General features: G+C 42.9%; 1 long non-coding RNA gene across 1 annotated transcript; it reads left to right on the top strand.

Annotated features, from left to right (window-relative positions):
- Positions 1-695: 695 nt before the first annotated feature.
- Positions 696-6,015, top strand: LOC138433283 (uncharacterized). The gene is made up of 2 exons (XR_011254231.1): positions 696-2,106; positions 4,485-6,015. It is a non-coding gene; the product is annotated as an uncharacterized lncRNA (long non-coding RNA).
- Positions 6,016-6,399: the final 384 nt, after the last annotated feature.

The raw sequence follows: 6,399 nt of genomic DNA on the forward strand, positions 1-6,399 counted from the left end.
CATTCACAAGCCTGAGGAGCTTTCAGGTCAGATGTTCTCAGGTTACATGTTGTGATTCCAACACTTTCCCTTCACTGATGCAGAAAGTGAGGTTTAACTCATCTCACATGCTAGTAAAGTGATGCTCAAGATTCTCCAAGCCAGGCTTCAACAATACGTGAACCGTGAACTTCCTGATGTTCAAGCTGCTTTTAGAAAAGGCAAAGGAACCAGAGATCAAATTGCCAACATCTGCTGGATCCTCGAAAAAGCAGGAGAGTTCCAGAAAAACATCTATTTCTGCTTTATTGACTATGTCAAAGCCTTTGACTGTGTGGATCACAATAAACTGTTGAAAATTCTGAAAGAGATGGGAATACCAGACCACCTGACCTGCCTCTTGAGAAATCTGTATGCAGGTCAAGAAGCAACAGTTAGAACTGGACATGGAACAATAGACTGGTTCCAAATAAGAAAAGGAGTACGTCAAGGCTTTATATTGTCACCCTGCTTATTTAACTTCTATGCAGAGTACATCATGAGAAACGCTGGACTGGAAGAAACACAAGCTGAAATCAAGATTGCCGAGAGAAATATCAATCACCTCAGATATGCAGATGAAACCACCCTTATGGCAGAAAGTGAAGAGGAACTAAAAAGCCTCTTGATGAAAGTGAAAGAGGAGAGTGAAAAAGCTGGCCTAAAGCTCAACATTCAGAAAACGAAGATCATGGCATCCGGTCCCATCACTTCATGGGGAATAGATGGGAAAGCAGTGGAAACAATGTCAGATTCATTTTTTTGGGCTCCAAAATCACTGCAGATGGTGACTGCAGCCATGAAATTAAAAGACACTTACTCCATGGAAGAAAAGTTATGACCAACCTAGATAGCATATTCAAAAGCAGAGATATTACTTTGCCGACCTAGGTCTGTCTAGTCAAGGCTATGGTTTTTCCTGTGATCATGTATGGATGTGAGAGTTGGACTGTGAAGAAAGCTGAGCGCCAAAGAATTGATGCTTTTGAACTGTGGTGTTGGAGAAGACTCTTGAGAGTCCCGTGGACTGCAAGGAGATCCAACCAGTCCATTCTGAAGGAGATCAACCCTGGGATTTCTTTGGAAGGAATGATGCTAAAGCTGAAACTCCAGTACTTTGGCCACCTCATGAGAAGAATTGACTCATTGGAAAAGACTCTGATGCTGGGAGGGATTGGGGGCAGGAGGAGAAGGGGACGACAGAGGATGAGATGGCTGGATGGCATCACTGACTCGATGGATGTAAGTTTGAGTGAACTCCAGGAGATGGTGATGGACAGGGAGGCCTGGCATGCTGCGATTCATGGGGTCACAAAGAGCAGGACACAACTGAGCGACTGAACTGAGTGACTGAACTGAGCTGAAGAAAGAGCCATGAATCATTCCCAAATCCCCACCCCTCTACCCCGAGCCTGTCCCTCTCTGTTTCTCTCCATCTTTCTCTCTCTCTAGGTCCCTCAACTCCACCACCCACCTATTGCAAATTCCAAGTTTGGGATTCTGGGTGGAAGACCATGAAGGCAGTCGCCACTCCTCATGTCCTTTGACCTGGGAAATGGGACTGGAAACCAGCAAAGCTCTCGTTCTCCCCTCACAGAAATAATGAGAGCTATTTCAGCAGAGTGTGAGGAAGAAGAGAGTTCTGTCCTGCTCCTGAATTCCTCGTCCACAGCATAGCCTGTGGTTTCAGCTCACTATCCCCACCATGACTATGTGGAAGGCCAGCGCAGATGCAGAAGGCAGCGCCAACCCTGGCATCTCAGCAGCCCTGACCCCTACCTCGTGCCAAGTTTGTATTTAACCCTGTTACCTACCTGGATTGGCCAATGGGCGTGGGGAGGAGTAGGACACTATTAGTCACTCGGTCGTGTCTGACTCTTTGCAACCCCATGGACTGTAGCCCACCAGGCTCCTCTGTCCATGGAATTCTCCAGGCAAGAATCCTGGAGTGGGTAGCTATTCCTTTCTCCAGGGGATCTTCCCGACCCAGGGATGGAACCCAGGTCTCATCATGTCTCCTGCATTGGCAGGAGAGTTCTTTACCACTAGTGCCACCTGGAAGAATGATTTTACCACCTGAGCCACCAGGTAAGCCCCTTTCACTTTTTGTTTCCACTTGCCTGCATTGGCCAATGGGCGGCGGGTGGGGTGGGGGTGGAGTAGGACTCTATCTGGGGCAGCCCCGAGGTCTGTAGAAATGATAAACCAGATTCATACGGGAAAGCAGTTGCCCATACAAACCTAGTGCTGATTCAAACATTAATTCCGCCAAAATAAGTCTAATGAATAAACAAATGGGAAAACTTGGTGCCACTGCCCTCTAAACTCAAAGCTTCCTGTTTTTGACAAGTTGTAAAACACCAAAAGAGGTCTAATTTAACAATTTACAATCATTTCAGAACAGATAAGATTCCATTTTAATGATGCTTACAGGATATGAGAGTTTTTGGAAAACTTTTAATTCTGAAATAATTATAACTTCCCAGGAAGTTACAAAAACAATAGAGCGATGCCACATGCATTCTTCACCCAGGTTCCCTTGAAGGTTATGTAGTATGAAACTATAGTTCAATATCAAAACCAGGAAACTGACACTGGTACCATATACAAAGGGCTTCCCCGGTAACACAGCTGGTAAAGAATCCACCTGCAATGCAGAAGACTTGAATTAGTTTCCTGGGTTGGGAAGTTTCCCTGGGGGAGGGATAGGCTACCCACTCCAGTATTCTTGGGCTTCCCTGGTGGCTCAGATGGTAGAGAATCCACCTGCAATGAGGAAGACTTGGGTTTGAGCCCTGGGTTGGGAAGATCCCCTGGAGGAGGGCATGGCACTCCAGTATTCTTGCCTGGAGAATTCCCATGGATAGAGGAGCCTGGCTGGCTACAGTCCATAGGGTCACAAAGAGTAGGGCATGACTGAGTGACTAGGCACAGCACAGCAGAACACAGATAGATTTATATATTTTATATTTAAAATCATGTGCTTCTCTACCATCTGTATCCTCCTCAGTGAAGTGTCTGTTCATGCCTTTTGCTCATATTTGATTGTATTATTTGCTTTTGTTTTTAATGTTGAATTTCAAGAGTTCTCTAAATTTTCTATGTAGAAGTCTTTTCTCAGATGTGTGCTTTGAGGTTCTCTCTCCCAATCTATAGGCTGTCTTTTTGTCCTCTTCACCTGGGTTTTCTCAGACCAAGTCCTTATTGTTGAGAAAGTCAGATTTACTGAGCTTTTCCTCTGATGGGTTGTGCTTTTGGTGTCATGTCCATTCACCACCCCTCGGCCTTGAAGATTTTTTCCTATTTTTTTTTCCCAAAAGTTTTATAGCTTTATGTTTTATGTTTAAACCTATTACCCATTTTGAGTTATGGAGTATATAATGTGTGAGGTTTAAAGTTTTTGTTTTGTTTCCAATATTCTATACACATTGTATTATATGTGTGTGCTCAGTCACGTCCAACTCTTCGTGACCCTGTGGACTGTAGCCCAAGAGAACTGTAGTCCTCTGTCCATGGGATTTTCCAGGCAAGAATACTGGAGTGGACTGCCACTTCCTCATCCAGATATTCCCAACCCAGGGACTGAACCCATGTCTCTTGCGTCTCCTGCATTGACAGGTGGATTGTTTACCACTATCACCATATGGGAAGCTGCTTTTTTGGCCTATGAGTGTCCAATTACTCCAGCACCATTTGTTGAAAAGACTGAAATATAGGACATTTAAAAAATCATTTTGTGATTTTACATATGAATATAGATGTGAAATTGCATTTCTTTGAGGTAGTTTTTGACAGTGAAAATCCCCTTTGAGAAAGCTTTGGCCCCCAAAATTCAGATACAAGTTCTTATGTCTATGTTTCCTGGGGCCTTGGTTTGGTTGTTGAGCAGATTTCCTGTTGTGGTCATCTGGTGATGCCAAAATGAAAGCCATCTCTGTATTCAATGCCATCAACACTCAGCCAGGTACTTCAACCAACACAGGACACAGAACCTCTTTTTAAAATGTACGGAGTGGGTGAACAGAGGGCATATCTGTATTTAGAGCACTAGGACCGTGAATCCAGAAGGAAAAAAATGTAAACACATTGAATGAATGATTAAAGTTATTCAGCTTGATCTGTACAGATCATTTCTAATACATGAATTAAGTTTATAAGGCAACAGTTTTCACTGCATTCTTTATAAGGAGATTGAACAAAATTTTTCCTCTCGGCATCAAAATAAGAATGCTTTTCTTTTCCCCTTTGGAAGTACTGGTATCTGGGTATTCTATTCATTTTATGTTTGGGCTTGATCTAGATTGAAAGTAATGAGAATGGGAGTTTTTGTTTCCCTGGTCTCTCAGGATCTTCAGGGGTCTCACCTGTTAGAGCGAGGTTCTGTTTTCTTGTCAATCATAGCAGGGGTATATAATGATCTGATTACTCCATCCAGTTATTTTGTTTTCATATTTTTGCCCTTTTAGGGGTGAAGTCTTGGGAGCTGGGAGAGATGAGCTTCAAGGCTGAGTGCAGTTGGTTGCAAGGAGACAATTTCTGTGGATGCTTGGTCTGTGCCTGTATCCAGCCTCTCACCATCATCTGATCTTCACCTTTGGTCAGAGTGGAGCATGCAGGCAGGGAAGGCTTGAAGCTCCATGCCTGGTGTGGAGTGTAGGCTGGGGTATAAGACATCAGAGTGGATCCTCTGGAGGAACTGATACTGGCTGTTTTTCAGCAAATCACTCAGTGAACATTCAGAGCATGTCTGCACTTTGCAATGTCATTGTAAGAACACTGACTAGGAGGATATCAAAAGAACAGAGTGAAGCCTCATCTCATTCTATCAAGCTGCCCAGTGCTCACTATAACCATCACTGAATGACCTGAGTGCCTGCTCTTCATCTGGGCTGTGCGGGACACAGGACAACGCTAGGGGGCTTTTTCCATTTGCGTGTGTGCATGCTAAGTCACTTCAGTTGTGTTCGACTCTTTGCGGCCCTGTGGACTGTAGCCTGCCTGGCTCCTCTGTCTGTGGGATTCTCCAGGCAATAATACTGGAGTGGGTTACCATGCCCTCCTCCAGGGGAACTTCCCAAACCCGCGTCTATTATGTCTCCTTCATTGGCAGGTAGGTTCTTTACCACTAGTGCCACTTGGGAAAGCCCTTTTCCAGCTTATCTCCCTCCATTACTTTAAAACCTGAAAAAGTGCTAAGAATCCAGAAGACCATCAATGAATGATTTTTTAATTTAGAGGAAACTATCAAAACAGGTGGTATAAATAATATTATAATACTTTAGAGAAGGGAGAAATATTTCTGGTGTGGTATGGGCAGGAAAGCTTTCCCGTATTGGGGACACTTATATGGGACCCTGAAGGGAATGTGTAAATTAAATGGTGAGTCCTTCTTTCCCTGTGACCTTGCAAGTCTCCAGAAACCTCTCCATAATGTTGGCCCTGGACTGCCACGCTATGGGAGCCAGCACTCAAGGGTTAAACAACAGAGAGCCTGATTATATAAAATGAGTTCCAGATTTAGGACAAAATCCGAACTAATACATCCCATGCTGTATTCCCTGGGAAACTGAAGAGAAAAAAAGGTGAATTCCATCTGGTATTGCTGGGGAAAGTTCCCTCAGAGAGAGATCAGCAAATGGGGGGAAAGGGGTAGCTGGGTAAGAAAGTCATTATCATGACATTTCAAGTTTACAGTTCCAAATCTAGAGCAGATGGAGATTATTAGGTTGCATTTCTGAGCCAGATTATAAATGGCACTAATCAGCTTGAGGTAGCCTTGGCATTTCCTGAAGACTCCATGGCAGCCTGATTGGTGGACATTAAACATTCCATTGCAAAGAGCTGCATCAGACCCTGCAATTGAGAGCAATTAAAATTACAAGGCAAGCTTGGAAGAGTAGATTAAAATGATCTGTCTGCCGTTTATGAGAAATTCACTTCAAATTCAATAATTACAGATAGGTTGAAAGTAAAAGAATGGAAAAGGACATGCCAAAAGAATATCAATTTAAAAAGAGACATGAATGACAGTATTAATAGCCAATAATATAGATTCCAGAGCAAAGAAAACAAAGACAAAGGGGAACATTACATAAAGATAAAAGGAAGACATAATTTTAAATGTGTACACAAAAAACAACAGAGCTTCAAAACACATGTAGCAAAAACTGATAGAACTAAAGGAGAAATAGATAAAGCCAAAATTATGATTGGGAACTTCAATGTCCACTTCTTATCAACTAATAGAATTACTGGAGCGAAAATCAGTAAGGAAATAGATATGAAAAATAGGATCTATTAACAGGATCTAATTTGCGTATATAGAATACTCTATCCAATGGCAGAAGAATACACATCTTTTCTCAAATTCTCACAAACATT

The sequence above is a fragment of the Ovis canadensis genome, chromosome 2 (genome assembly GCF_042477335.2).
Source record: "Ovis canadensis isolate MfBH-ARS-UI-01 breed Bighorn chromosome 2, ARS-UI_OviCan_v2, whole genome shotgun sequence".
Classification (NCBI taxonomy): domain Eukaryota; kingdom Metazoa; phylum Chordata; class Mammalia; order Artiodactyla; family Bovidae; genus Ovis; species Ovis canadensis.